Source organism: Callospermophilus lateralis, chromosome 18 (assembly GCF_048772815.1).
Source record: "Callospermophilus lateralis isolate mCalLat2 chromosome 18, mCalLat2.hap1, whole genome shotgun sequence".
NCBI lineage: Eukaryota > Metazoa > Chordata > Mammalia > Rodentia > Sciuridae > Callospermophilus > Callospermophilus lateralis.
In genome coordinates this window covers 65,711,093-65,738,842 of record NC_135322.1, presented here as the reverse complement: position 1 = coordinate 65,738,842, position 27,750 = coordinate 65,711,093, and the positions used below count along the sequence as shown (strand labels likewise).

The window sequence follows — 27,750 nt, the reverse complement described above, 5'->3', positions numbered from 1 at the left end:
GGGGTCGCGCGGAAGCTGTGGGTGCCAGGGCGGGCGCGGGGCGCCGACCTCTGACCCGCGGGAGGGGCGCCCGGCCGGCCGCGGCTGTTATTCCCAGCGTCCCTATTATTATCGTGTTTTGAAATGGGAGCAGGCGGCCCTCGGGCTGCGCGCCGAGCCGGAGGGGGCGGCGGGGTGCGGGAGGCGCGCGGCCGGGCGGGGGCAGGAATGCGGGGCGGCAGGGGGTGTTCGGGGGAGGGGAGGCGGGACTGGGGCCGAGTGGGAGGAAGGCGGCGGCGGCGGCGGCTGCAGAAGCAGCAGCAGCAGCAGCAGCAGCAGCCCTTGGCCTCAAGGAACAATGTGAGACGTTGCCTGAAATGTTAATTTCCGTTCCTCATTTCATCATCCCCTGGCAGGGCGGTAGCACTGTGTGTGTCTGTGCAGGGTTGGCCCTGCCACATGGATCCAGTCCCCGTTCACTGAGGAATTGTGCGTTCAGTCTTGAATCTGTCGTTTTGTAGCGAGTCTTGATTTTTTCTTGAGGCCTGTCCTCTACCTGGTGCCCCTCTGAGGCTTTCCGTTTTTGCTGTGTTTTTGGAAAGTTAGCCTTGTGTACCTGCTTGGGAAGAAGGCTAGACTTGCTGGAGGAGGCCCCATACTTTCAAAGCTGTTTTCTTCCTAACAATTAAGTTGTAACATGCTTATGTTTCACGGTTTCCGCCAGTCAGGCATTTTATATTCGCTTGCAAAAACAGAGTGGTATTACAGAAATTTTCGTGGAGAATCAGATTTTGGGACTTCTTGTTTGGTAAGAGTTTTCTCTGACCATTTGAGCAGTGTCCTCAACTCTTCAGCTGAGTAAATGCAGAGTTGTTGAGCTGAAACAGGCTCTTTTGGTGCTTTTTTGGCGGGGTATGATGAGACGTTATTTGGCAAAACGTGTAAGATGATATTGCTGTGGAAAAAGTGCATTGAAACGGTTACTATTTTTGGTTCTTGCAAAACCAGTCAATGGCATAACTTGGATGGTTCTACATCAGAGACCCTGAGACTGTTACTTAGTCTCTCTGGGGCTTTGACTTTGACTGCCCTGAAAACCTAGAGTTCTGTTTGTGACTTTAAAAATGATTTGACAACTATTTTGATATTACTTTGCAAATGTAATCAAAAACAAAAGGAAAGATATTTTGCTCAACTTCTATTGTGACCCTTGACTTGGAGCTCCATATAGCTGGCATTTCCTCCCCCACTCTCATTCAGCTGTTGTTCTCCTCTTTCCGTAGTTTCATGCTTAAGAGCTGGGTCTCCTGTGATAGGCTGGCCATCCTGAATGGAGTGGGATGGGAAGGAGGAACAAAGGCCAAGTTGCTATGACATTTTGCACTGTTCTTTGTGCATGCCTCCAGTTTGTTGAAAAGCTACTCTAAGGATACTGTTAAATTTGCCCAAGCTTGAAACTTTCAGAAATTTTTTCCTTGGGACTTTTTATTTTTGACTGTGGTAAAATACACATGACAGAATTTACCAGAATTTACACCTTTAAAGGTGTCACCTAGTTTTTAGTTCCTCATTTGTAGCTCTTGGTCAGCCTTCTGACTTGCATTGCACTCAGATGCTTTTCTCCAGACCAGCCATTTGCTCACACCACACCAGACACTGGACCAGGTGTCTGCTGATGACTAGTGGCTGGCATGTTAGCTATAGTTACAGTGGTTGATACAGTGATGGGAGCTTTCTGCAAAGAGTCAAAGAAACTGTGCTATTTGTATTTGAGAATTTTTTTTCTTTATTATTATTTTTGTTTGTGTGGTTCTGGGGATAATATTTATCAAGAAACTTTATGTGCCTTGGGTGCTTAAGTAGGTTTGACATAATAAAGTTACATTTCATCAAATATAAGAGGACAGTTATTTTGCATGTTGGCAGTGAGCCCATCATCAATTAAATAACATTATTACAGAGCATCAGTAAATGCGGGTTCAGAGAATAATCTGCATTTGTTGCCAAAATAAGTGTTTTGATCTGTCCATTACCTTGTGTAAGTCCCTTCATCTTTCAGATGGCAAGTGTAATGGAGGAGCTTCTCTTAGTAGCAAGATATTTGCTAGTTAATAGGTGACAGTGCTGCTTGTCTGACCACATGCTTTGTCAGTTTGTTATTGCAGTTTAGTTAGTGCTCTGTGAGGATGGATTTTGGTTCGTCTAATAAACTGTACAGAAATCGAATGAACTCTGTCTGATAACTAGAAGGTATTGTCTTGAAATGTTTTCAGTATGTGTTCTCTTAACTTGAATTTCAAATGGAATTTCTATGCAATTCAATTTTCCCAGTTTTGTCTTATATAAGGAAAAGGTGTCAGTCCTTAGCTCTGATACTCCGTTAATTGAATAATTGGCACAGAAATCCCTTTTAGGCTTAGAATACGATTCACTCTAATGGCTATTTCAGTAATTCCTATAGATATTTCTATTATTAAGTGGCTTTTGTTTGTTTGGTAGACCTTATTCGTGGTATTAATACATTTTTATGTGTTGCTGAGGATCGAATCCAGGGCCTACCGCTCTACCACTGAGCCACAACCCCAGCCCCTTCATGATATCTCTTAAGCTAGAATTAGATTCAGCTGTGTACTTAAATTTGTTATTCTGTGATGTTCTTAACTCCCATTCCTCGCTTCCATATTTAATTTAATTTTTTTTTTTTTTTTTTTTGTAAATCACCTTTGGACCAAGTAGCATTTTGTATATTTGGTAGAAGTAAAAACATTGTTTTTTGACATGGTGCAGGTCCCTGAACATTCTTTTTTTTTGGATGGGGAGGGTACTAGGGATTGAACTCAGGTGCACTCTACTATTGAACCATATCCCCAGCCTTATTTTGTATTTTATTTAGAGACAGGGTCTCACTGAGTTGCTTAGCCCCTCACTGTTGCTGAGAGTGGCTTTGAACTTGTGATCATCCTGCCTCAGCCTCCTGAGCTGCTGGGATTACAGGTGTGTGCCACCGAGCCTCGGCTTGGGCCCTGCGCATTCTAAGCATGGTTTCTATCACCTGAGCTGCAGTCCCAGCTGCAAATGTTATTTTTGTTATAGCATCCCCAGTGACTCCCTCAACCCCCAGCCCCTGTCACTCTCCCTCATAGCTCAAGACACAGGCTACCTTGGCCTCTTGTTTCTTAGATTGTGTTCTGTGTCATCGTCTTGGGCATGGTCTTGACACATTCTGACACCTCTCTGTGGTACAGGGTTCTGCTGAGTATCATCCTGCATCCATCTCCGGATCCCAGCCCAAAGATACTTGTGCACAGCTTCTGGATCTTCCTTAAATATCACCTTCTCTTTCCAAGGGTTCTTAATTCTTCAAGCAAAATGCCTCCTCCCCCCATTTGTTACAACATGTAGAAAATAGATAAAATTTATCAAATACGCAGTAGTTGGTTGAATGTGTTGTCCCTGTCTGCATGCTGCCTCCACCCACCCCTCATGAAAAGGTCTGTAAGCTTAATGTGAAGATGTGGATTGTCCCCTTGTTTACCTAGGTTCCGCTCCAGGGAGTGAGAGTGTAGATATAGAAGTGGTTCAAGAAATATTTGTTGACTTGTTCACTACTTCATACAGTTGTTCTTATATACGTGGATGTATTTGAGTAATTTTGATAAGAGAAAGATAGAATCCCATAATTGTTTATTTGATTGGCTAGGAATTGCCTTACGCATTCATTGTATATGTGTGTGGGGTCTGGTTTTCAAGATTGGGACAGAACAAGAGATAAAGGACACATAGCGAAAGGGGAGATTACTTTGTGAGAAGTGTGATAACGGTTTTGGTAGGATTGTTGCTTTCCGGCCAAGGGAGAAGACTGGAAGCAATTTTTCTACTGATTTCCAAACCCTTCCCACAATAGTTCCAGTGATAGAAGTTTGTTGGAGGCCCATGCTAGTCTGCCTTAGTGTGCTGCTGCTCAAGGTGCTTAATCTGTGGCTGAGCACCTTTCCCAAAGGTAATGAGGGGCGGCTTAGTATCTAAATGGAATTCTTCGAAAGTTTTAGGATTTTTTTTGGTGGGGGATTTACTGGGGATTGAATCCAGAGCACTTAACCACTGAGCCACATCCCCAGCCCTTTTTGTTTTATTTTGAGACAGGGTTAAGTTTCTCAGGTTGGCTTTGAACTCACGAGCCTCAGCCTCCCAAGTCATTGGGATTACAGGCATGTGTCCCATGGAAGTTTGAGCATGGTGTCACAGGCTTATAATCCCAGGGACTTAGGAGGCCCTTTTTATTTTTATTATTTTAGTTGTAGGTGGACACTATATGTTTATTTTTATTCTTATGTGGTGCTGAGGATAGAGCCCAGGGTCTCACACACGCTAGGCAAGCACTCTATCACTGAGCTACAATCCCAGCCCCCTTTTTATTATTATTATTTTTTTTGGGGGGGGGGAGCAGAATCTCACTAAGTTGCTGAGGCTGGCTTTGAACTTGCGTTCTTCCTGCATCGGCCTCCTGAGCTGCTGTTTGAGCATTTTTTTTTTTTTTTTTTTTTTAAAGAGAGAGTGAGAGAGAGGGAGAGAGAGAGAGAATTTTAATATTTATTTTTTTTTTCAGTATTTGGCGGTCACAACATCTTTGTATGTATGTGGTGCTAAGGATCGAACCCAGGCCGCACGCACGCCAGGTGAGCGCGCTACCGCTTGAGCCACATCCCCAGCCCTGTTTGAGCATTTTAATCAAGGAAAAGAGGAGCTCTAAGGGAAATACACCAAAAAGGAATTATGTGTTACTGCTGTTTTCTCATTTAAGTCATTGTTTTGTAAATACTAAAATATGAATGTAAGGCCTGGGTATATGTAGCTCATGGTAGAGTACCTGCCTAACCAGGTGGAAGGCCCTGGGTTTCATCCTGAGCACTGGGTGAAGTGTGGACTGTATGTGTAATTGGCAAAAAGTTTCTTTTGTAAAGACTGCTTGTGAATGGTAGTTGGAGACTTGAGTTCTTGATTTTGATAACAGGAGGTTGGATTTGTGTGGTTTCAAGTCTTTGACATAAATGGAGAGGGGGAATTGGTTGGTTGTGGTTGGAAACATTTAGACATTATTCCTGACCTAAGAAATCCCATGGCTCTAGAACTGGTTCTGTGAATAGAGTCAGGTGGGTTTAGTTTGCACACAGATCTGTCTGAATGGCTAAGATTTTTCAAGGGCTGTGCCTTTTTGCTTCTTTCCTATGGTATTGGCAGAGGTGCTGTTGGGCAGCATCCTTACTACCTGGCTGAGGGCAAGACAGACATAAGCTTCCAGTCTTGGGCATCTGTGTAATGAATTATTATCTTGAAAGTCTGAGGCACTCTGGTAAAGCAGACAGTGTATACCTGTTCATTATTTGAAATTGTTGTTAACAAAGTATTTTTACCACTTAGATCAAATTTTTTTTTCTGATACGGTCAAGTAAAATTCATAGAAAATTTCCCCTCATGACTTGATTAATTCTTAAAAATGTGACCTTGGGTTGGGCGTGGTGGCACATGCATGTAATCCCAGCGGCTCAGGAGGATCGAGAGCTCAAAGGGAGCCTTAGTAACTTAGCAAGACTTTGTCTCAAAACATTAAAAAAGTGGGGGCCTGGGAATGTGGCATGGTGGTTAAGCACTCTGGGTTCAATCCCCAGTAACCTCTCCCCCCCAGAAAAGGGTGACCTTGGGCTGGGGTAGCCCAGTGGTAGAGTGCTTTCCTAGGCCATGAGTTTGATCCCCAGCACTGTAGAAAAAAGAATAAACTGATTTTATGAATTGATGGAATTAAACTTATAAATGCTAATAACTTTGATATCAGGTTATTTGCTGTGTGCATGCCTCTAATTCCTGTAACTTGGCAGGCTGAGACAAGAGGAGGCCTGGAGGATTGCAAGTTAGAAGCCAACTTGGAGAGACCCTGTCTCAAAATATAGTAAAAGGGACTGGGGATGTGATTTAGTGGTAGAGTACTCCTGAATTCAATCCACCATTACACCCCTGCCCCCAAAATAAGACAGAAAAACAGGTTATTTTTCATTTAAAATGTAGCAAAAAAGACTACACATCAGTAGTCTTTGCATATTAGTAGTGACTGTTTTCTTCTTTTTCTCCTCCTAAGAGCAGTTTTCATTCTCAGTGTGAATACCCTGGGATAATCATTATTTCTGCCTATTAGGAAGATGGCTTAGGGTGCTTGATTTGTACAGTTCCCACCCCTGTCCCTCTGGAGATTGGACCCAAGGCCTCTTGTTGTGGCAAACCCTCTACTACTGCATCCCAGCCCATGAGCTTTTGACTAGTTATGGTTAACCTGTTTCCCCCTACATTGATATAAAGCATGATAAACAGAAAAGCCTTGGATTCTGGTGGTAGTGTCAAGTTGAGATCATTATGGCTATACTGCTTCAATTTCAGTTGTGAGGAACTTATCAGTCTAAAGAAACTGAGCTTTGTTGGTATTCATCCCCACCCCAAGGGGCTGGGATTGAACCTAGGCCCTTGCATATATACTAGGCAAGTGCTCTACCACTGAGCTACATCCCATTATTCACTTTTTTTTTTTTTTTTTTTAAACGCTGGGGAGGGATCAAACCCAGGGCCTGGCGTGTGCAAGCACATGCTTTACCACTGAGCTGCTCCCCTGCCCTCTTATCATGCTTCTAAATGTGGTTTTACATCCTGTAAAACAGGAAGTAAAAAAAGAAAAAGACCAAAAAACCCCCAGAGCTACACTCTTAAAAGAAATAGCTTAAAAAAATTATTAAGGTTTTTACTTACTTAAGGGATGTACATAACATGAAAATCCTTTTTGGATGATGGCAGAGAAGAAAATGCAGCTTTCTGGAGTCAGAAAGCTGGGTTGAAAGCTTGGCATTGTAACAGTCCACAATTCCAAGGTTGATTCACATTTCAAGGAGGCATTAGGCTTTGCTGAAATTGTATGTATTGAATTGAATTGTAAATTCGCTTCTAGTTTATTTAAATTACCTACATAGATTATTTTATTTGAGAATGGTCTATGTGAAATGTGAAGTTCTTTGGTTCAGCTTATTAAATATTTTAATGCTCAGTATTTCTTATGTGAAGTTTCTTCCTAATACTTGAGAGAGGTATGTTTGGATTGTATCCTTCATCTTTTAGTATGACACTTAGAAAGGTGGTATATGCTTTCCCTTATAACTTAATTTTAAGCGGGTGTAACCTTAATGAGATTTATAGGTAAACTGTTTTTCTTTAGAAAAACAGTTAGACCTAATTCTCCTAAACTTGGGTTCTCATCAGGTGATTGGCTTTCTAAAGGAGGCTGTTGAAACAACAACTTTTTTCTTTTCCTGGTGCTGGGGATCAAAGGCTAAGCCAGTGCTCTATCACTGAGCTACGTGCCTAGCCTGAAACAGTAGCCTTTGAAAAAGACATTTAAGAGGCTAAAGACAGTGAAGTGTTAGAAAGCTTAGGGAGAAAAATATCTATACCTGCCCCATCTCTTTCCTTATCTTATAGCTTCTGAGCCTCCAAATATGTTAGCTCAAGGGGTGGCAGGTTGATGGGAGGTGTGAGAAGGGAAAGGCAGGCTGTGAAGGGTGGGAGGAGAAATGCTGACCCTGAACAGTGATGTCTTTGATAATTTTCCATTGCTGCTCTAACAAATCACCAGACTTATGTTTTAACAGTGCAGTCTCCTGATCTTAGGGTTCTGTAGGTCAAAAACCTGATACCATCACCTTGAGCTAAAGTCAAAGTGTTGGCAGGTCTGGTACCTTCTGGAGGCCAAGGGGAGCACAGTCTTGGTGCCTGCTCCTGGTGCCTGCTCCGGCTTGGAGATGCTGCCCACACTCCTTGATCAGTTGCCCTTCCTCTTCCTCCAAAGGGAATATCAGTGCATCTCTGACTCATCTGCCTTCCTTTCCATTTCTGTGGACCCTGTGATCACATGGGGCCCACCTGGATAATCCAAGATTTACTGATTTGTAGCCTTATTTCACTTTTCCTTGTGATCCAGGGATTAGGTATGGCCTGGGGGGTGTGTGTGGCTATCTTCTGCCTCCCACACCAGGATTGCATTGCAGCAGCAGGTCCTGTGTGCTGACTTTGATGTCCCCCTTCCCCTTTTTCCTTTTAGTAGTAGAGATTGAACCCAGGACTTGGCACACTGAGCTATATCCCAACCCTTTTAATTTTTTAAATTTTTGAGACAGGGTCTTTGTGAGTTGCTTGGGTGGCCTGGAACTAACAATCCTCCTGCAGCCTTTGAGTAACTGGGATTACAGGCATGGCCAGTGCGTCTGGCTGACCCTTGCTGGTCAGTGGAGTGTGGCATTGGGGCTACTGAGCCTCCAAATATGTTCAAGTCCTGGATGAGGTTTTGTTTTAAATCAACTTATTTTGAAATATCGGAAAAGTTGTAAAAGTTCCATTAAGTTCTTCATCTGGGTTCCTTCAATGTTGACTTATCCCAGTAGTAAGGTTGTTGAAACTAAAAAATTAACACAGGTACTTTGCTGTTAAGGAAATCTCAGACTTCATTAGAGCCCACCCATTTTGCCAGTCCTGTTCCTTCTGTTCTAAGGTTCCATATAGGATCCTTCCTCTCTTCCTGTAGTGGCTTTTGTCTTTCCTTGTGTTCATGACTTTGGGAGTGTTGAAAAGTACCACATGACCTTTGTTTTATGTTTTTGAACTGTTCGAACCTTTGGCAGGGTGGTGACCACTTGCAGAGCTGAGCTTTGAGTTAACTCAGCCTTTTCTGTAGTGGGAGAATGGCTTTGTTTCTTTCTTCATCTGGAATGAATTATATGATTTATGGAGAGGGTTTCTCTCATGTTGAGTGATTTAGTCCACAGATTTTATTGGCTGTATGTCAGGCTGTGTTGTAGGTACACTGACATGGTGGGGACAAAAGCCCTACTTTGAGATAGGGGGAGTTGCACTCATTTGACTAAAGCATGGGGTTATGGACTGGGTCCTGTGAAATGAGATAGGCCTGGAAGAAAGAGCCCTTCTGGTGCTGATGTCTAGAAGCCCACTGGAGAGTGCTCCTCAAGCTGTGCCTGGGTGTGGAGTCCACCTTTGCTGTGAGAAGGCTCTGGACAGGGGCTGTGGAGGCAGCATGGGATGGGAGAAGGTCAGCTAAATCTGCTTGAAATGGAAGCCTGTCCAAGAACATGGGCTTGGGAGGATGAGCCTGTCAAGGGGGAGGCAGGGTTGGTGTGGTGAGAGCCCAGCAGTACAGCCTGTGCTCCCTCACCCAGCCAGGGAAGAAAGTCCTGCAGGGGAGGTGCTGAATGTAGGGCCACTGTCATCCTCTCCTTTGTGCTTCCTCACCATCCTCTGCGCTGTTGAGCATCAGGTTTGCAGAGTGTTTTACTAGAAATGCTGGAAGGTAGGACTCTGGAAATGCTGTTTTCCAGAGAAAAATGTAGAACAACCAGATAGAAGTAGTCAATGAGAGTTGAAATGTACTGTAGGAATAATACTTGAATTCTCAGGAATACCTGCCCCAGAAAAGTGACCATGGAGTACTGTGCTGCCAATAGAGTCCTTCTGGCCAGCTCTGGCAAGGAGCTGTTCCAGGAGCTGGGAGGACCTGGAGAATCTTGAAGGGGGTGGTGACAGGCAGAAGGAAAGAAGAACAGAACTAGAGTTGTCCCCTGTATCTGAGGGAGATGTGTTCTAAGACTACTCCCTCCTTTTGCTGCCTATGCTTAAAACCTTGGATAGTACCCCATCCTGAATCCTATGTGTGGTATGCTTTTTCTGTTTTTGGTACTGGGGATTGCACCCAGGGGCACTTTACCACTGAGCTATGTCCCCAGCCTTTTTGTTTTAAGACAGGGTCTTATTAAGTTGTTTCCTAGTCTGGCTTGAACCTGAGATTTTCCTGCCTCAGCCTCCTGAGTAGTTGGGTATGCTTTTTCTTATTGAGAACTTTCACCTTTCACTGAAAAGAAGTACTTGAGGGCTTCTCCTTGACGTTTCTGAATGGCCAGCTTCTCTGCTCTTGGACTTTGGGGCTGCTGTTAAGTAAGGGTGATTGAATGGACTCCAGGATACATGAGCACTGTGGACTTGGGGACCAAGGGCGGGCGGGAACATGGCACAGTTTAAAACCTGTTGTTTATTTCTGGAGTTTTCCATTTAATATTTTCAGACCTTGCATGACAGGGGAAGGGGGCTGTGTAAATGCTTTGGCAGCTGGTGTTTCTGCAGGGTGCCTGCCCAGCTCAGCCAGGTGCACCTCCAGGGGTGGCGGAGGCTGGCCAGGCTGTGTGCTACATTCATTTTGTGTTTATTTTATGTAAACCTCCTTTGTTACCAACCCTCTCTTACATTGAAACATTTCACTTTTGCTGGGTGGGGTGGGGTGGGGTGGGGAGTTTGCTTATCTTGAGGGAATTTGCTTTTATGGTTTTCCCTGTCAGAGGGCTAATCAACAGTTGTACTAGGGTTAGAAGCTACACACAGTTCCTGCTAGAACCATGGGAGCTGGGTGAACTTTACCCTTGTTCCACAGAGCACTGATACAGAAGGGCCTTTCCTTGCCTGACCCATACTGGCTGGGTGTTTCTTTGTTGTCCAGGGATGCTTTTGATGGATATGCTTTCAGTGAGTCAAATTAAATAAAAATAATTTTAAGATCAATTGGCTAATCAGAGCTATTTGGTTTCAAAATGTTTGCAGTTGGGTTTGAAATCAGTCCTTCATGGACTGTTAAAGTGAATAGAACAGCTTCTATTCTGAGACCAGAGTTGTTCAAGACTTAAAGGCTTGATAGAGTATTAAATAATAGGTGTAAGGACACTGGATGGCTAGTTCTGTGGTTCCAAGCATCACCTCATTTTGAAAATGGCACGCCTTACCTCCAGGGAGGCTCGAGGTAGGTTGTGGGCCTGAACAGGGAGGGGGAGATTTGTAGGGAGTAGAATAATGGTAGTGTGTGTTTATTCTGTGTATTGCTTGCGTGGTGTTCATTCTAGCCTACACTTCCACTTAGAGTGACAGGTGCTGTGCTGAGCTGCAGGTGAGCTGGGACTGGAACCTGTGTCCTCTCCTTGTTGGCCAAGCTCCCTGGCCTATAGCCTGTACTCCTGATAATTCCGCTGGCCATCTCATGAGATGTGGAGCTGGTAGAAAATTTCACACGAGACTTCACTCACGTGGTTTTCCTGAAATAAACAAATGCACTGTTGGACATGGAATCCTGCATGTGCTCCAGAGAAGTAGACCCTTATTGTGACTGATGCTAACTTCTGTGAGCTGGTAACTTTTTTTTTTTTTTTTAAACTGGTGCTGGGTCTCACCCATGCTGAGCAGGAGCTCTACCACTTGAGGTATAGCCCTGTGATCACCCCCTGCATCTCAGGGGAGAAAAGTACCTTTCCCTCCCTTTGCTCCCCTGCCCATCTTGTGTTTCTGTGTTTGCATGCCCCAGCTTGTCATTGTTAGGCACTGGCAGGTAGTGCGCCATGTGGGTGAGATGGTGACTTTAGATTTCAATTCCTTATGGGTCTGTTTCTCTGAATTTAGGATTTGATCAGGTAGTAGAAATGCTCCAGAATTGGCTGGTCATGGGGATACACACTTGAAATCATGGGAGGCCAAGGCAGGAGGATGGCAAGTTTGAGGCCAGCCTGGACTTAACTTTGTGAGGCCCTGTTTGAAAAAAGTGGCCATGGATGTAGCTCAGTGGTTCAGTGGGGTTCAGTCCCAGAACTGAAAACAAAAACAAAAACAAAAAAACAAAAAAACAGAACTGTAGAATGTAAAATCCAAGTAAATTCCAGATATTAGTGGCTTTACCTTTATATATATATATATATATATATATATATATATATATTTTTTTTTTTTTTTTTTTTTTTTTTAAGTTGTAGTTGGACACAGTAACTTTATTTCGTTTATTTTGTATGGTGTTGAGGATTGAACCCAGTGCCTTACACATGCCAGGGGAGGGCTCTACCACTGAGCCACAACACTAACCCCTTAATGTTGCATTATTAACAGAATGTTTTCTCCCTGCTGGCTTCATGGAGGTTTTGTAAATAGGAAGTTTACTGGTGAAGCCTTAGCAAGCAGTGTAGCTCTACTGTCTCCCTCGGGAACCTGGCCAGCCCTTGCCTTTGCTCTGCTCCCTCCTGTTACTGTTGCTACAGTGGCAGTCTTTATGTATCCACCTTGGTTTAGGAAGAGAACGCCAAGGGCAAGGGTAGAAACTTCATGGAGTCCACCAGCCTAACTCATGCAAAAGCAGACATCAAGTGCTGATTAATCTAGGCAAGCAGTCCCTCCACCCCCAGGCTGCTTTAAATAGCCCTCAGTTTTATTAAAAGTCATTCCTAAGTAGTGAGATATTTTCATGACAAGCCACATTGGTTGTGTGCAGGAAGTAAACCTCCCTGTAATTAATGCTTTTGTAGTGGTGCTAGGTTGTCTTGAGGCTGGTCATCTGGTACCTAGATGTCAGGCCTGATGCTCAAGGGACTGATTTGCTGCTGACGGGACTCTCCTCTGGGAGCAAGTACTTACTGCTCACACATGCCTGAGGAATATATTTACTCAATGTACAAACAGGTGACGGGCCCAAGGACCCGAGTGAGGGCAACTTTAAGCTTCCAGATGATTTCCACCTTGAAAAACTTTGGAATGATCAAAATTGCATTCTGTTGTGATGTGGTTTTTTGATGCTGGAGTTGATGGAAATAAGGGGTTTCCTTAGCACCAGCACAGAATCCCTATGAGAGCCATCACAGGGAGAAACCCTAGTTGTTGGAGATGATTCCATCAGGGAAAGTTGGATGAGAGTAAGGAGTGAGGGCCACTTAATGCTGGCTGTAACTGTCTAGGGACACGTTTGTACACAGCTTGGTTGCTTATGTAAGTAGAGTCTGCAGGTTGTTCATGGGGGCACCCGTCTGCAAGACCTGAGACCCATGCCCTCTGGGGCGTTGTGGGCTGACTCGGGTGGGGAATATTCAAGTGTGGTGTGGTTAACAATGTGGAGACCATTCTTTGAACAGGATGCCTTATGTGGGTTTGAAGGATTTTAAAGGAAAAACTAACACCACCAGTTAAGGTTTTATATTTATTTATATATATATATATATATATATATATATATATATATAAAATTAAATATATATATATATATATATTTAATTTTTTTAGTTTTCGGTGGACACAACATCTTTATTTTATTTTTATGTGGTGCTGAGGATTGAACCCAGTGCCCCGCACAGGCGAGCGCGCTACCGCTTGAGCCGCATCCCCAGCCCCTATCTACTTCCTTTTTGCTGTTGGCTGTGGGGTGCTAGTTTTATGTTCCTTTTTCTCCAACTCTGACTGTAACCCTGCACAGTGTTTCTTGGGTCTATGCTGGACAGCCTGCATGTGTTGCTGCTTCCCAAGTCCAGTTCAGGTGGGCTGAGCTACAGTGGCTATGCCCTGGGCCTTTGTGTCTTGACAGACACACCAGTTAGGAACTGTCCTAGAAAACATGAAGCACAAAATCAGTTTATTAGCCCCCAAGTTAAGCTATATTTTTTATTTGATTTTGGGGGTTCCTTTGAAGTCATAATAAATTAGAATAGAAAGGATAATACACCAAGAAACAAATACTAGGTCTAGTTTTAGCATTTAAAATTTTTGTGTCATGTTTCCAAAACTATTTTATTGTGACCTATTTTCCCAGTAAGCACAATGATATCTAGAGATGATATTCACCAGTTTTCTGAAAGCTGGAAAAAGAAAAAAATTGTACGGTGGAGACAGAGTGATGACTGGTTACAGTGCTCCATGATTTCTTCAAGGCTCCAGCCTCCAGTGAGGTTGGGGCATAGTTGTGCTGGCCATCCTGGCACCTCATTTCCAAGGTGGCTCTAATCATCTCTCTGGCTCATAATTGAATGCTTCACAGCAGACTTGGTGGCTCATTGTAAAGGGGTCTTCAGGTAGAGCAGAGCAAAGTAGTGAGGAAGCACTGATGCAGTACTTTTCATTATGGAGTTGGTGTGTGACCGCGCTCTATGTGTTCATAAATTCTTCCCTCCCTATAAAAATGCATTTTTTATATGTACACAAACATATGATATATACATTCCCCATACATATACACACATTCGTGTTTTTTTTTTTTTTTTTTTTTTTTAAGTACTGGGATTGAATCCAGGGACTTGTGTGTGCTAAGCAAGTGCTGTACCACTGAGCTACAGCCCAGCCATTCTTTTATTTTGAGACAGGGTCTTGCTGACTTGTTGGCCTGGAACTTGCCATTTTTCTACCTCAGCCCCTTAAGAAGCTGAGATTACAGGCACGTGTCACTGCTCCTGGAATTAAATATTAAATATATATATATATATATTTAGTTGGATACAATACTTTTGTTTTATTTATTTTATATCATGCTGAGGATTGAACCCAGGGCCTCACACTCGCTAGACAAGCGCTCTACTGCTGAGCCACATCCTCGATATATATATATATTTTTTTAAAGAAAGAGTGAGAGAGGGAGAGAGAGAATTTTAATATTTATTTTTTAGTTATCGGCGGACACAACATCTTTGTTTGTATGTGGTGCTGAGAATCGAACCCGGGCCGCACGCATGCCAGGCGAGCACGCATGCCAGGCGAGCGCGCTACCGCTTGAGCCACATCCCCAGCCCCCCGATATATTTTTTTATATGAAATGTTTATTGTGTTATCTGAAATTTTCCTTTTTAGCCATTTGTGTGTGTGTGTGTGTTTGTGTGTGTGTCTGTGTTTGTGTGTTTGTGTCGCCCTGGGGATGGAACCCAGGGGCTCAGGCATACTAGGCATGTGCTCTACTGCTGAGCCACGTCCCCAGAGTATTCAGTTCACTGGCCCCAAATGTTCAGCGTTGTGTTACATTGCCACTGTTTCCAGAACCTCTTCATTCAACAGAAGCTCAGAATGATGCTTTCCCTCCCTGTGTTGCTGAGGACTCCGGGTGCCCATGTGCGTAGAAGCCTCTGGCTGCTTGCACTGTCATGATGTTCTCATGTTTGTGCATGCTGTGCTGTGTGTGTTCTCCTACTCCGTTGGTGGCCCAGCACTGTGATTGGCATCTGTGAGGTGTATCAGTAGCTGCTTAACCTGAATGTCCCTGTGACCACATGCAGTGAGGAAACTGGTTGCATCTCCATTTGGAATGCTTGGAGACACAGATGTGTATGTACGTGAATTGGCATCAGATGTATCAGTAGTGTATTGATTTGCTTAGCGTTATGGTGATTCTGCAGTTTCACAGATTGTTTTCTCCATAGAAAGTGTTTGCCCAGGCTCTGAGTGGCGAGGTGTTTGACAGCCATGCACTTTCAAATGTTCCAGCCAAACCTAGGAAGGGGACACAGTGCAGACACTTGAGTGTAGGCCAAGATTTGACATGTTTGCATTTTACTGGATTTTCAGCTTCTCTGTTTGACATTTTGATGGTAGGAATACTGGAGAGATGCTTTGTGATATTTTTATACTTCACATTAATTCTGAGAGTCAAAGTAGCAAGCTAAACTAATTCTGACTTACATAGATGAGACCAAGATAAGACCGAAGAACTTTTTCTCACATGTTTCTTTTTGGTACTGGGGATTGAACCCAGGTGTTCTCTATCACTGAGCTATATATCCCCAGCTCTTTTTATTTTCTTATTTTGAGATAGGATCTTGCTGACTTGCCCAGGCTGGCCTGGAATGTAGGATTCTCCTACCTCGTCCTGCCATGAGTGCCACCATGCCTGGCTGCTTTTATCCTTATGCTTGCTTTTTAATTGACAATTGTGGTTTCCTTTTGTCCGTTGATGAGGGGAGTCTTAGCTCTTGGATACCCAGCCTTTTAGTACTGCTTTGGAGTTCTCCCAGGGCTCTTCCTTGGATGCAGAAGCGTGTGTGTGTGCATGAGGCTGCTGTGGTAGGTGTGTACTATTCTGTACCTTGCCTTTTTAAAACTTACTCTTGGAGTTTATCATGTGTTAACATAGCTGCTTCATGGCAATGTGTGTGTGCCTCAGCTTGGTCTACCTTCGCCATTGTTGTCCCAGTGTTTACTGTGATGGTGGTATCCTGTGCACCCTCTTGTACCTGTGAAAGTGTTTCGTGTCACTTACCTTCCGAGAGTCTGATCTAGTTAGGTTGCTTTTGGTTAAGGTTGTACTGGCTCATGCTCACCAACAGTGTATGAGGGCTTGGGATTTAATTTTAAAGGCTTGCCATGTCTGAGCTTGTGTTCTGCATAATGTTCTGAACTTTGAAAGATGTGACAAACTAGACACCCTTCCTGAAGGTGAAAGTTTTCATAGGGCAAGGGCCTGTTGTTTGGATGATGTTTGGACTTGATAGAGGGTCTTCTGTTTCTGTCTACAAAACCCTGACAACATTCTTGGTGGAACAGTTAATGCAGACTTGTCACGAATGTCGTTGCCACTCTGCAAGGAACATCTGATGAACAGGTGAATGCCATTGCTGTGATGTGCAGAATGAGTTCCCTCATGGTTTCCAAGTCATTGCTGTGGATTTTCTTTGTGTCTGAGGAAGGAGACAGCAGCTCTCGGACAGTCTTCTGAGGTAAAGGAGATTTCAGAAGGCCATGTGGGATCGTGAGGAATAGGAAATCAGGGGCGAGGGTGGCAGTCTTGTGCTTGGGTGTAGGGAGTTCTGCTCTAGCCTTTCAGTCCATGTATCCATTGTGGGAGGATCATGTGGGATGTGGCTCCTTCTGGAAGAATCAGCCAACACTTGGTCAGGTGTGAGACCAGGGAGAAAAGGCGTCTTGGGCAGCCCAGTCCTCGTGGCTTGAGTGCAACTGCTGGGCTGGGAGCCCCGCCTGGCTGAGTCAGTACTGTGTTGCAACCTGCCCACCTGCCCTTGCTGGGCAAGGGCGGGGTGGGTGTTGGATATTACTCCTGGTGTGGCTGGGTTTGGTTTATATCTCTTCATGTTGATGTGAGTTATATTGAACAAAATAGTCACTCTATTCTCTAAATAAACTAGAGCTAGAGGATATCAACATTCTTCCAATTAAGAGTTTTCCAGGGCCTGGGGTTGTGGCTCACTGGTACAGCGCTTGCCGAGCACGTGTGAGGCATTGCATTTGATCTTCAGCACCATATAAAAATAAATAAATAGGATAAAATATATCCATCTACACTAAAAATATATTTTTTAAAGTGACAGAGAGAGGATTTTTAAAAAATATTTATGTTTTAGCTTTCGGCGGACATACATCTTTGTATGTGGTGCTGAGGATCGAACCCCAGCCACACGCATGCCAGGCGAGCGCAATACCGCTTGAGCCACATCTCCAGCCCCCTAAAAGTATATTTTTTAAAAAAGTTTTCCAATGAGTTCTGATTTTACCTCTAAGAGGAGCAGTGTTCATCCTGATGTGGTGGGTTATTAAGTCTTGACAAACAAGAAGAGTTTTGGGGTTTTTGAAGATAGGATCTTCTGAATGCAAATGCCTTTTTTTGGTGGTGGGAAATGAGTTGATATACTTGAATCAGATTTAATTTAAATTTATTTGTACTAGGGATTGAACCCAGGGCCTCACCTGTGCTAGGTAAGTGCTCAATCTCTGAGATACACCCCCAGCCCTTATTCTTTTTTTTAAAGTTTTTTTAGGGGCTGGGGCTATAGCTCAGTGGCTGAGTGCTTGGTTCCATCCTCAGCATCACATACAAAAATAAATAAATAGAACAAAGATTGTGTTCATTTACAACTAAAAAAAAAAATTAAAGTTTTTTTTTTTTTTTTAAGTTGTAGATGGACACAATATCTATTTATTTTTATGTGGTGCTGAGGATCAATCCCAGTGTCTCACACATGCCAGACAAGCTCTCTGTTACTGAGTTACAGCCTCAGACCCCTTCTTTTTTTTTGAGGCAGGGTTTTGACCAGGCCAGCCTCCACCTGGCCCTATTCCTGCCTCAGCATCCTGAGGAGCTGGGATTGCCAGCATGCACCGCCAGGCCCAGCTCTGGTAGCTTGGAGTTTTGATGAGGATTCTGGCCTTGGCTAAGATTCCTTGCTTTTGGGGTGTGCTCATTCCCTGCCTTTTATTCATCGACTGTTCAGTTGTTGTTATGGCCCTTCTTTGCACTTCTGAGGGCATTTCTTTTCTTGACTACTATACATTAAAGCAGAGAACGTGATTTTGATTTCATTATAACTGTTAGGTTTGTTCCTTGACTTTTGCGATATCTGTTGCTACTGTTTGCTAGTTAAAAAATGCGGACCAACCACTTCCTTGATAGGATTGTTCTGTTTTATTTTGTGGTACTGTGAATTGAACCCAGGGCACTGTACCACACTCCAGCCCATTTAAAAAAATTTTTTTTTATTTTGAGGCAGCAGGGTCTTTCTAAGTTGCCCAGGCTGGCCTTGAACTTGATATTCTCCTAACTTAGGCCTCATGAGAAGCTGGAATTAATCACTTTGCCAGATAGAAATGTTCAGTGTTTATGAAATAGTTCTCAGACTTTGGGGTGAACAGTAAAAAGTTGTTGTAGAATTTAAAGGAAAATGATTGTTTTGTATGATTGGTGAATAAATCATTAGCATTGATATTATAGATGTTGTCTGCTTATTTCTTTGTCAAAATCTTTTGCCTGACTGCAGTGTTATTGTAATGGAGAATAATTTTCATGTAAAACTGGTTGCTTTTTATTTTCTTTCTGGTTACTATGGAAACAGTCCAGTGTGGCAGTGACTCCACTTTGGATCATGCGCTAGGGTACATGGCTTTAATAATGCAGTTCTGAGTCCTCAGCAGTGCGCAGCAGTGTTGCTTGGAGGGGAGGCACTGAGGCGTCCTCCTTCTCATCCCAGTTGGTCACCAGACCATCAGAACCTGGATAATGAGGAAGGTGTGATCTTCTCCCTCCTGCCTGAGTGTTGAGGGCTTTTGTTCTCTTGTTGAGTGCTCATGGCTTTTCTTTTTACCTATGAGCTAGACTCTGTAGCCCTTCTCTGTCCTGTAAGACTGTCTCCTAGTGAGAGCAATTGGGATGGTCTGCTGAGAACCTACTGCTTGAATAATACATGCTAAGATTTGTCCTGAACTGTAAAAGTTCCTGCTGCTGGCCCCTAGCTGAGGTCCTCATCATGCAGGCAGGGGTAGGAAGAGAGGGCAGGGAAAGCTTTGCAGCCTCTGTGGAGGGGTAGAAGGGAAGCAGCTCCTAGCCAGGCAGAACTGGTCACCTTGCTGGCATGTCTGCATGGATTATTATGGGAAGGTTTGCAGAGATGTAGAGTTAGATTTTTAATCTGAAGAGCAGCATTCTGTCCAATTTACATTTGAAAAGTTGAGATATAATAATTTGTCAAAGCTGTGAAGTCACTTAAAGGAAGATGGTCTAGATTGATTGGTGTAGTGGTATGAGTGAGCGCTGATGTTCTTCCTTTGGACCAGGGCTACTGAATGCCATTCTTGCCTGGAAGGAGTATCGAGGAAGAGTGCCATGACTCTCCTTCAGTGGGACCTGTGGGAGTGTTTGCCTTAAGCTCCTGGGTCACAGATCCCCACAGATGTGATTGCTTGAAGCAGCACACATGTATGGTCTCTCAGCCTCTGTGGGTCAGGAGTCTGGGCACAGCCTTTCTGTTGCTGTGCTCAGGTCTCATCCAGAGGCTCGAGTGGACTGCTGGTGCTCCTGGGTGCTCTCAGGTTATTGGCAGAACTAATCTGTGTCTGAGGGTAGAACTGAATGAAGCCCGTTTTCTTGCTGGCTGTCCCTGAGGGTTGCTTTTATCTCTGCTCAAGACCTCCAGTGTGTTTTGCCATTTGGACGTTTGCAACATGGCAGCTTGCTTCTTTTAAGCCTGAAACAACAGTTGTTCCACATGCTAAGAATGAGTCTTAAATAACATCATGTCATTATGGAGTGGCATCCCAGAAGCTTTGGCTTAGGACTTACTGCAAGAGGCATGCCACTGCCTTTGCCATGTGCTGTTGGTCCTGCCACCCTGCACCCCTGTGTGGAACTACGACTGTGCAGGGCAGAAGACTGGGCTTTCCCGCTTGTCGTACTCCACAAATAGGTGTGCATAAAAGTAGATTGTATTAAAAGCCAGCTTTTAAGAAGGAGAGAAACTTTTTGTTTCAAATTTACATCTTCAGAAAATTCAGTGGCTGGAGAAGTAGTGGCAGAGTGGAATAAAAGGCAGGAAATGCACTCAGTGGATTAGGCTATGCTAGTTGAAGAGCACCACAGTGGCACCAGCATGGGCAGGAGGTAGTTTTTTTATTCTTTATGTAAGGAAGTTCTAAAGTTAAAACTGTAAGTTGGAGCTTTTAATTCTTGGTATGAGAAAGTTGCCCTTGACTTGTCTGTGTGGACTCGAGGCCAGGGCATTGGGCTGTGGGGATGGCTGTTCCTCTAGCAGCTGTCTTCCCCCTGGGTCTGTGTTGGCATAGGGTGCTCTTCAGAGCCTTCCCTGGGTTCCCAAGCTGCAGTCCTGGGGTATTCTACCCTCTCAAGTTCACAAGTCCTCCTGGGCTTGCTTGCCTATGTAGGAGAAGGACAGAGACTGCTGGCTTCAGGTTGGCTGGAGAGAGCTTGTGCATGTGCCTTGCTGCCCAGACCTCAAGCCTGCCTTTGTCCTGACTGCTTCCCAGGTCTGTGGTGGTGAGCCGGGGGCCAGGGCCTGTGGGATTCTAGCTCTGAGCTGCCACCTCCTCCATTTGCCAGGCAGCTAGTAGACTGACTCTAGAAGCAAGTACAGCGTTCTGTCTTCGTAGCCTCTTTGGCCTTCCTGCTACTCTGGGACAGCACTGCCACTTGTCATTTTCCTTCTTTTTTTTTTTTTTTTTTTTTAAAGAGAGAGGGGGAGAGAGAGAGAGAGAGAGAATTTTAATATTTATTTTTCAGTTATCGGCGGACACAACATCTTCGTCTTTGTATGTGGTGCTGAGGATCGAACCCGGGCCTCACGCATGCCAGGCGAGCGCGCTACCGCTTGAGCCACATCCCCAGCCCCTCATTTTCCTTCTTAAGCAGCTCTAATTGCTCTAGCTTGTCTACACTCTCAGTCCCACCTTCCATGACCTCTTTTTTTTTTTTTTTTAAGAAAAATATTCAAAATTTATTTCACATAGACTGCACCAGAAGGTCCTAATGGATTTCTCCACAGGTGATATGTTTACTAGGCGTTATGAGCTCAACAGTGGGAGCCTCTGCTGTGTTCTCTGTAATAACATCCACTTCACAGTGTAAACAGGTACCATTACAGTGCTCATTTACAGTTCCAGAAGGAAGGGCACAACATGGCAAAAAACATTATTATTATTTTTTTTTTTTCAAATTTTGGTTTTTGGATCCTAAAGTCAGGTGCAGAAAATTAGACAAAACTTGGGCCAACAGTGCTGATCCACATATCAGTGTGGGTCAGTTTCCACATAGTGGGAGAGAATTCTCTGCCCCAAAGTTGAGTCTTTCTCCTTCTCAGTAAACCGTTAGAACAGTGTTTCACCATTTGCTTTACATGATTACATGTACAAAAGATGATTTTAAAAAAAAGGAAATATTTAGCTATTCCCACCAACATGTCAACTCTTAGGGTTAAGACAGGCCCTTGGAATATCAGAGGTCATAAAATAGGAAAATACAGACTCTTGCTACAAAAATAAAATAAAGAAGCTAGGTGAATTAAAGCTTCCACACCAGGGCTTGCCTGTTCCACCTTCACAGCCTTAGGGGGAGAGAAGTCTTCATTTCTACTTGGCATACGTTGCATTGTCGCCCTGGCCTTCTAACTGATCCTTGACTTCTCACAATTGCCAAGGTAAGTTTTCTTCTTTTTCTTTTTTGTGGCACTGGAGATTGAACCCAGGGCCTCATGCATTCTGTGCAAGCCCACTACTTTTGAACTTCATCCTCAGCCCCCTTTTTCCCCTTAATTTTTTTTTAAAAAATATTTTTTAGTTGCCAATGGACCTTTATTTTATTTATTTACATGCAGTGCTGAGAATTGAACCCAGTGTCTCACACATTCTAGGCAAGTGCTCTTCCTTTGAGCTACAACCCCAGCCCTTCCCTTAAGTTTTGAGATAGGTTTTTGCTTAAGCTGACCTTGAACTTGGCATCTTCCTATTTTGGCCTCTGATCTGAGTAGCTGGGATCACAGGTGTGTCCACCACTGGTTCCAAGCTGATCTCTCTCACATGCAGATCTGGCTTGATCATTTTGTTTCTTAGAGATGACTTCATTCTTTCAAGTCTTTGCTTTCTGTCTGGAATTCTCTCCTGTTTACTTTTGCCCTAGTCACTACCTGCTTGCCTCTTTGCCCCAACCCCCCAGTAAATCCTCCTGAGCTCATGATAGCTCTGCTTTGCCCATAACTTCCACCCCACTTGGTCAGGTTTTCATCCTCACCCTTTGCCCCCCTGGTAATAATTTACTGTTCTGTGTTGTAATCTTCCTTTACATAACTGTCTTTCCCACTGCATGATATTTTGTATTCTTGAAGTGCCAAACACAGGGCTTGGGACCATCCTGGTGGATGCCTAGTCTTCCTTCTAGTGAGTGAAATGAATAGCACGGCCATTAACAGGACCGGAGAGTGCAGTGTGTGTGATTCCTTACTCTCGTCTTTGTTTCAGATGCCAGAAGCTTCCTCATTGTCACTGCTGTGTGACTTGTGGAATATGGGAGGGTCTTCCTTTTTTTTTTCTTTGAGTAAATGCCCAGACCCTCTAATATTGAACTGAGAAACTGTAATGGTGCCCTTTCCCCATCTATGCAAAACCAGAAGCATAGACAGCACTGTGATTTGGGGCATGAGGGTGCAAGCTCATGCCCTTGTTTGCCTCCTGTTCTTCTGGCTCCTCCTCAGCTCTCTTGAAGCTGTGTTCTAGGAGTGTTTGACAGCAGCTTCAGCCTCAGAAAGGATGGGCAGGTGTTCTTGGATTTAGAACCTTCATCTTATCCTAGACTCCCTCCCCCACCACCCACACACACACACACACACACACACACACACACAGTGCTGTTACCTGCTCCACTGCCCCAGGGTACACCCCTGCTTAGCTGGGAGCACCTTCACATTTAGTCAACCTGCGCTGTAGAACTGCAGGAGACCTCGGACAGGCATGGGCACTACCAGCTCCAGTAATCTTCCTCTGTTTTCACCGTGCTTTATGCCTGGTTAGTGGGAAGCACCGCTAATCATGCTGCTTTTACTACTCAGGTACCCTTTGGCAGAGAATGTAGCTTAGCTCACAAAAAATTGAGATAAAACCAGTATCGCGTGCTTGGATGGCTGGTTAGGATCTGCACGTGGTCTGGTGGTTAGGATGTAAGTGCTCGGTGCAGGACTGCTCTCCTTTCTCCCTGTTGTAAGGTGTCCCAGATTACTGAGGGCACCCTTCCTGATTTGAGGAATGAATCACCTGTACCTTGGACACCTAGTGATTGCCTTCCTTTGTGACCTGAAGCTCATTCTCAGAGCAGACTGACAAAACCATTTTCTGTTGCCTCCTTCAGAGTTGAGTTCTTGCTATTTGTGAAACTCAATTCATCTCTTTCAGGGTTCCTGAACTCCTTAGGTTTGAGATCACCCCACAAGCAGAGATTCAGGTTAGTAGGTTTTGAGCATTGCTTTCAGCAGATTAAAGGCTGCTGGGAAACCTTTTGGAGTTTCCAGGTAGTTGCCCAGTTTAGAGGCTCAGAGGAGCATCTGCAGCGAGAACTGTAGGAAGGAGGGCATTCCTTGTTCTGTGCTTTCCTCAGGAACCCGGAGGTAAGTGTTTCCTTTTCTCTTTGTCAGGGTGAGTGGCTTCTCTGCCCAGGCTCAGTCTGGCCCTTGTCTGTGGGTGTGTGTCCTTGACTTGGTCCTTACACACCCTCTCCTCAGCCCCACTGCCTTGTCCTTGACTCCTGAGAGCTTCCTGTTGCCACTTGGCTGTGAATGGATGTGAAGTGTTTTTAGCCCTTTTCTGCAGATTTGTAGATAGTGTTCTAATCTTAATCATAATCTGTGAACACAGGTACATTCACATATTTTCCTTTTAAGAATTGGGATAATATCTTCCTCTTAGTTTTTTTTTTTTTTTTTTTTTTTAACAAGCTAGGGCTGGGGCTCAGTGGCACAGCACTTGCCTAGCATGCGTGAGAAGCTGGGTTCAATTCTCAGCAACACATATAAATAAATAAAGTAAAGGTCCATGTACAACTAAACAAATATTTTTTAAAATATCTTTTTCAGTTGCAGATGGACACAATATCTTTATTTCTATTTATTTATTTATTTATTTCTATGCGGTGCTGAGGTTTGAACCCAGGGCCTCATGTGTGGGAGGCAAACGCTTTGCCACTGAGCTACAACCCCAGCCTCAACTAAACAAATATTAAAAAAAAAAAAAACACATTAAATTTGTTTTAATTAGTTATACATGACAAGGCCTCAATTTTGCCTCTTGTGCTAGCCACAGAGCTAGCCCAGCTGATGAGAGTAGGGAATCGTCCTCAGTTAGTGCTCTTCCTCAGGATGGAGGAGCTGCAGCCACAATCCCAGTGAGGGTAGGAAGGCCTCCCTTTGGCACATCTGTAGAAACTGCTTAAACACAAATCTCCTTTTCGCTGTATTCATCCTGAAAGTTGTTTAATTTTTTGTTTTGAGTTTCTTCTTCCAGTTCAGTAGAGCCTCCCCACCAGGTTTCTCCATCACAGTGTCATGTGGTGTTGAAGGCTCATCCATGATAGCCTAAGTGTATTTACTGCAGTGTTCGGAACAGGAAGAACAGTACATCTTGCATGTGGAGTGTTACAGATGCTTTAAGAAGGCAACAAACAGCTCATGGTGTATAAACTGGGGACAGTTGGTCACGCAGTGAAACAGTCTCTTGATCATTCTTCATTTTACTTTGAAGTACTCAAGGCAGGGAAAAATGCAGTCAGCATTGACCTAATTAAGTAATCAGAAGTTTTAAATTTCACCTTCTTTTCTCAAGAAATATTCTTTGTTATTAAAACTAGAAGTTAGGAATAATTCACTTAATTTTAGCTGCTTGGTGCAGCAGACTTGGGGCATAAACGTGTTGGATCTCTGCGTGTCCCTGCTCTTCCTTTCAGAGAACTCTTGAAGTCCCTGGAGTTTGGAGTGGTCTTTTGTAAACCCTTGTTCAGACCACACTGAGCTTACTTATACCAGTGAGGTGACGGGGCAGGGCTGGTCTCCAGAGAGGCCCCAGTGAGTAGTGGGTGGAACTTCCAGGAGATAGTCTCCAAGTGCTTGGGGTGGGGGTTGTGTCTTCATACTTTTTTTTTTTTTTTTTTTTTGGTACTGGGAGTTTAACTCTGGGGCATTTGACCACTGAGCCACATCCCCAGCCCTATGTTCTATTTTATTTAGAGATAGGGTCTCACTGAGTTGCTTAGTGCCTTGCTTTTTGCTGAGTGATGGTTTTGCTGGTCAGGGTCCCTAGCTTCTTTGCTGTGTGCTGCCACCACTGATAATGCCGATCTTTGTGAAAACCTTAACTGGAAAGATCATCACTGTGGAGGTGGAGCCCAGTGACACCATTGAGAATGTCAAGGCAAAGGTCCAAGACAAGGAAGACATCCCCTGCCCCTACCAGCAGGATTGGTCTTTGCTGGCAAACAGTATACCCTATCTGACTACAACATCCAGAAGTTCACCCTGTACCTGGTGCTATGTCTTGGAGGTGGGATGCAGATCTTCATGTCTTCACACTTTTGAAACATGGAATTTAGTATTAGTAGCTGTTACTTTTTTTTTTTTTTTTAACTTTTGTTTAAGTTGTTGACAGACCTTTATTTTATTTACTTATATGTGGTGCTGAGAATCAAACCCAGTGCCTCACACATGCTAGGTAAGCACTCTACCACTGAAGTATAACTCCAGCCCCTGTTATTGTCTTTCGTCTCTTAATTTGAATTCTGTTTAGGTTCTTGGCTGGTTTTAATTGATTATTTCTTTTTTCTTCATTATGGGTTGTATTTCTTTGCTTTTCTGCATGTCTGATAATTTTTTTTTGGCCTGGGGCTATATATATAAAGGAAAGGTGAATTTCCTTTCAGAGTTGTTAACTGAGATATAGTTCATGTGACACAAAAGTCCCCGTTTGAAATGCACAGTCCAGGGGTTTCTAGTATGTTGTGTTGTTTGTCCATGATCACCCACCCCTCCCAGAGCCTCACTCAGCCCCATCTTTCCTCATTCCCTGGCAACTGCCTGTTGTGGAATTCCACGTAAGTGTGAAGTAAGCCTTCAGGTTTTAGGTAAGCAAGGGAACCATTTCCTTTTGAGAGAACTGCTGCCAGCAGTTGGGCCACTCTTGGTATGTTAGTGTAGGGTGACTGTCCCTGCTCAGTGGAGCGGGTTCTGCCAGCATCTTTTCCTAGGTACCACATTGATTTCGTGCCCATGTACCTGCTCCTCATCCTGGTCCCTGCTGTGATCGACATCCTAACATTTTGAAAAGCATGATTGGTGACTGGAACACAGTGCTCTTCTTTCCCTGGTAGAAGTTTCCGTGGTATTGGGAGTTCATCAGGACACTTGGGGGATTTTCCCTTTGTCTCATGATAGACTTCTAGAGGAGTGGGCATTGCCTGCCTGATGGCACAGCAGCCCTCTGCCTGTTGAAGTGGGCTCCCCTAGGGGGAGTGTACAGTCACAGGTTCTGCTGTCTTGCCAACGCCTTGGAAGTCTGATGCCATCTGATTGCTGGCCCCTTGGAACCTTGCAGGAGTTGTTGTCTGGCCATGGTGGTGCCTGCTCTGCTTCTGTGTACTGCTTAGTACTCTGCAGGTCCTTGCAGCATGTAAGCATGACTTTCTGTTCTCTCTCACAGATTTTCTGTGAAGGGCCAGAGTTGACATTTCAAGCTTTGTGGGCCAGCACATTCTTTTTTTCAGCTGCTGAGTTCTGCTGTGTGGTAGTACCATTGCCGCAGACTGCCGAGTAAGCCTGGCTGCCTGCCATGAAACTCCATTGACACCAAAATGATCATTTCACCTAATTTTCACTTGTCAGAAATTTAAGTTCTTTTTCAACTGGATACAAATGTAAGCCAGTTCTTAGTTTGTAGACTGATACATTAAAAAGACAAGGGGCCAGATTTGGCCTGTGGGCCGAGATCGCTGACCCTGCCACAGTTGGTGGTTTGGCATGGCTTGGGTCCCCTGGTTGTTTTGGTGGCAGTCCTGGCTTTCCTTCTTTCTTGTGTTTGGTTTGGGCTGTGGTTTCTTAGACTTGCTCATTTGATCTCATTCATGGTCTGTTATATAGGGGCATGGCCAAGGTCATTTCTGGCATATTGTGGTTCTGTTTCCAGTGTGGTTACAGAATTATTCTTTTGCCACTCTAAGAAATCTTAGGTGCAAGGGGTCTATCGGCCACTGTGATCTAAGGTTGTTAGTAGACCCATGTCTTAACAGGAAGCATTAGGTTTTTGACTCATACAGAAGAGGGTGTTTTTCTCAAGTAGAATACCTGTCCTGATGTACATGTGGCAGTGTAAGGAGTTAGCTCTGAATTAAATGAACTGGATACCTGGTGTTGGCAGCACACCTTGAGAGAAGCATCGATCATGGTTGAGCTGGTGCTAGTGAGGTGACTTGGTAAAACGAGGCTTGTGACGAATGGCGTGCTGGCAGTGTGCTGAAGCGGGCACTGGAGTGCACTCCACGGCTCTGGGCGGAGGATCATGGATAAGTGCTCTAAAAACCCCAAAAGTGGAGTCACTAGGTAGGTGGTATGGCTCAGGTGAGAACCCTGCTTTTTACAGCTCATA

General features: G+C 44.2%; 1 protein-coding gene across 3 annotated transcripts in view; it reads left to right on the top strand.

Moving 5' to 3' along the window:
* Ankrd11 (ankyrin repeat domain containing 11) overlaps positions 1 to 27,750 on the top strand; it is a 153,606-nt gene that overhangs the window by 925 nt on the left and 124,931 nt on the right. The gene's annotated exons all lie outside the window — the stretch shown is intronic.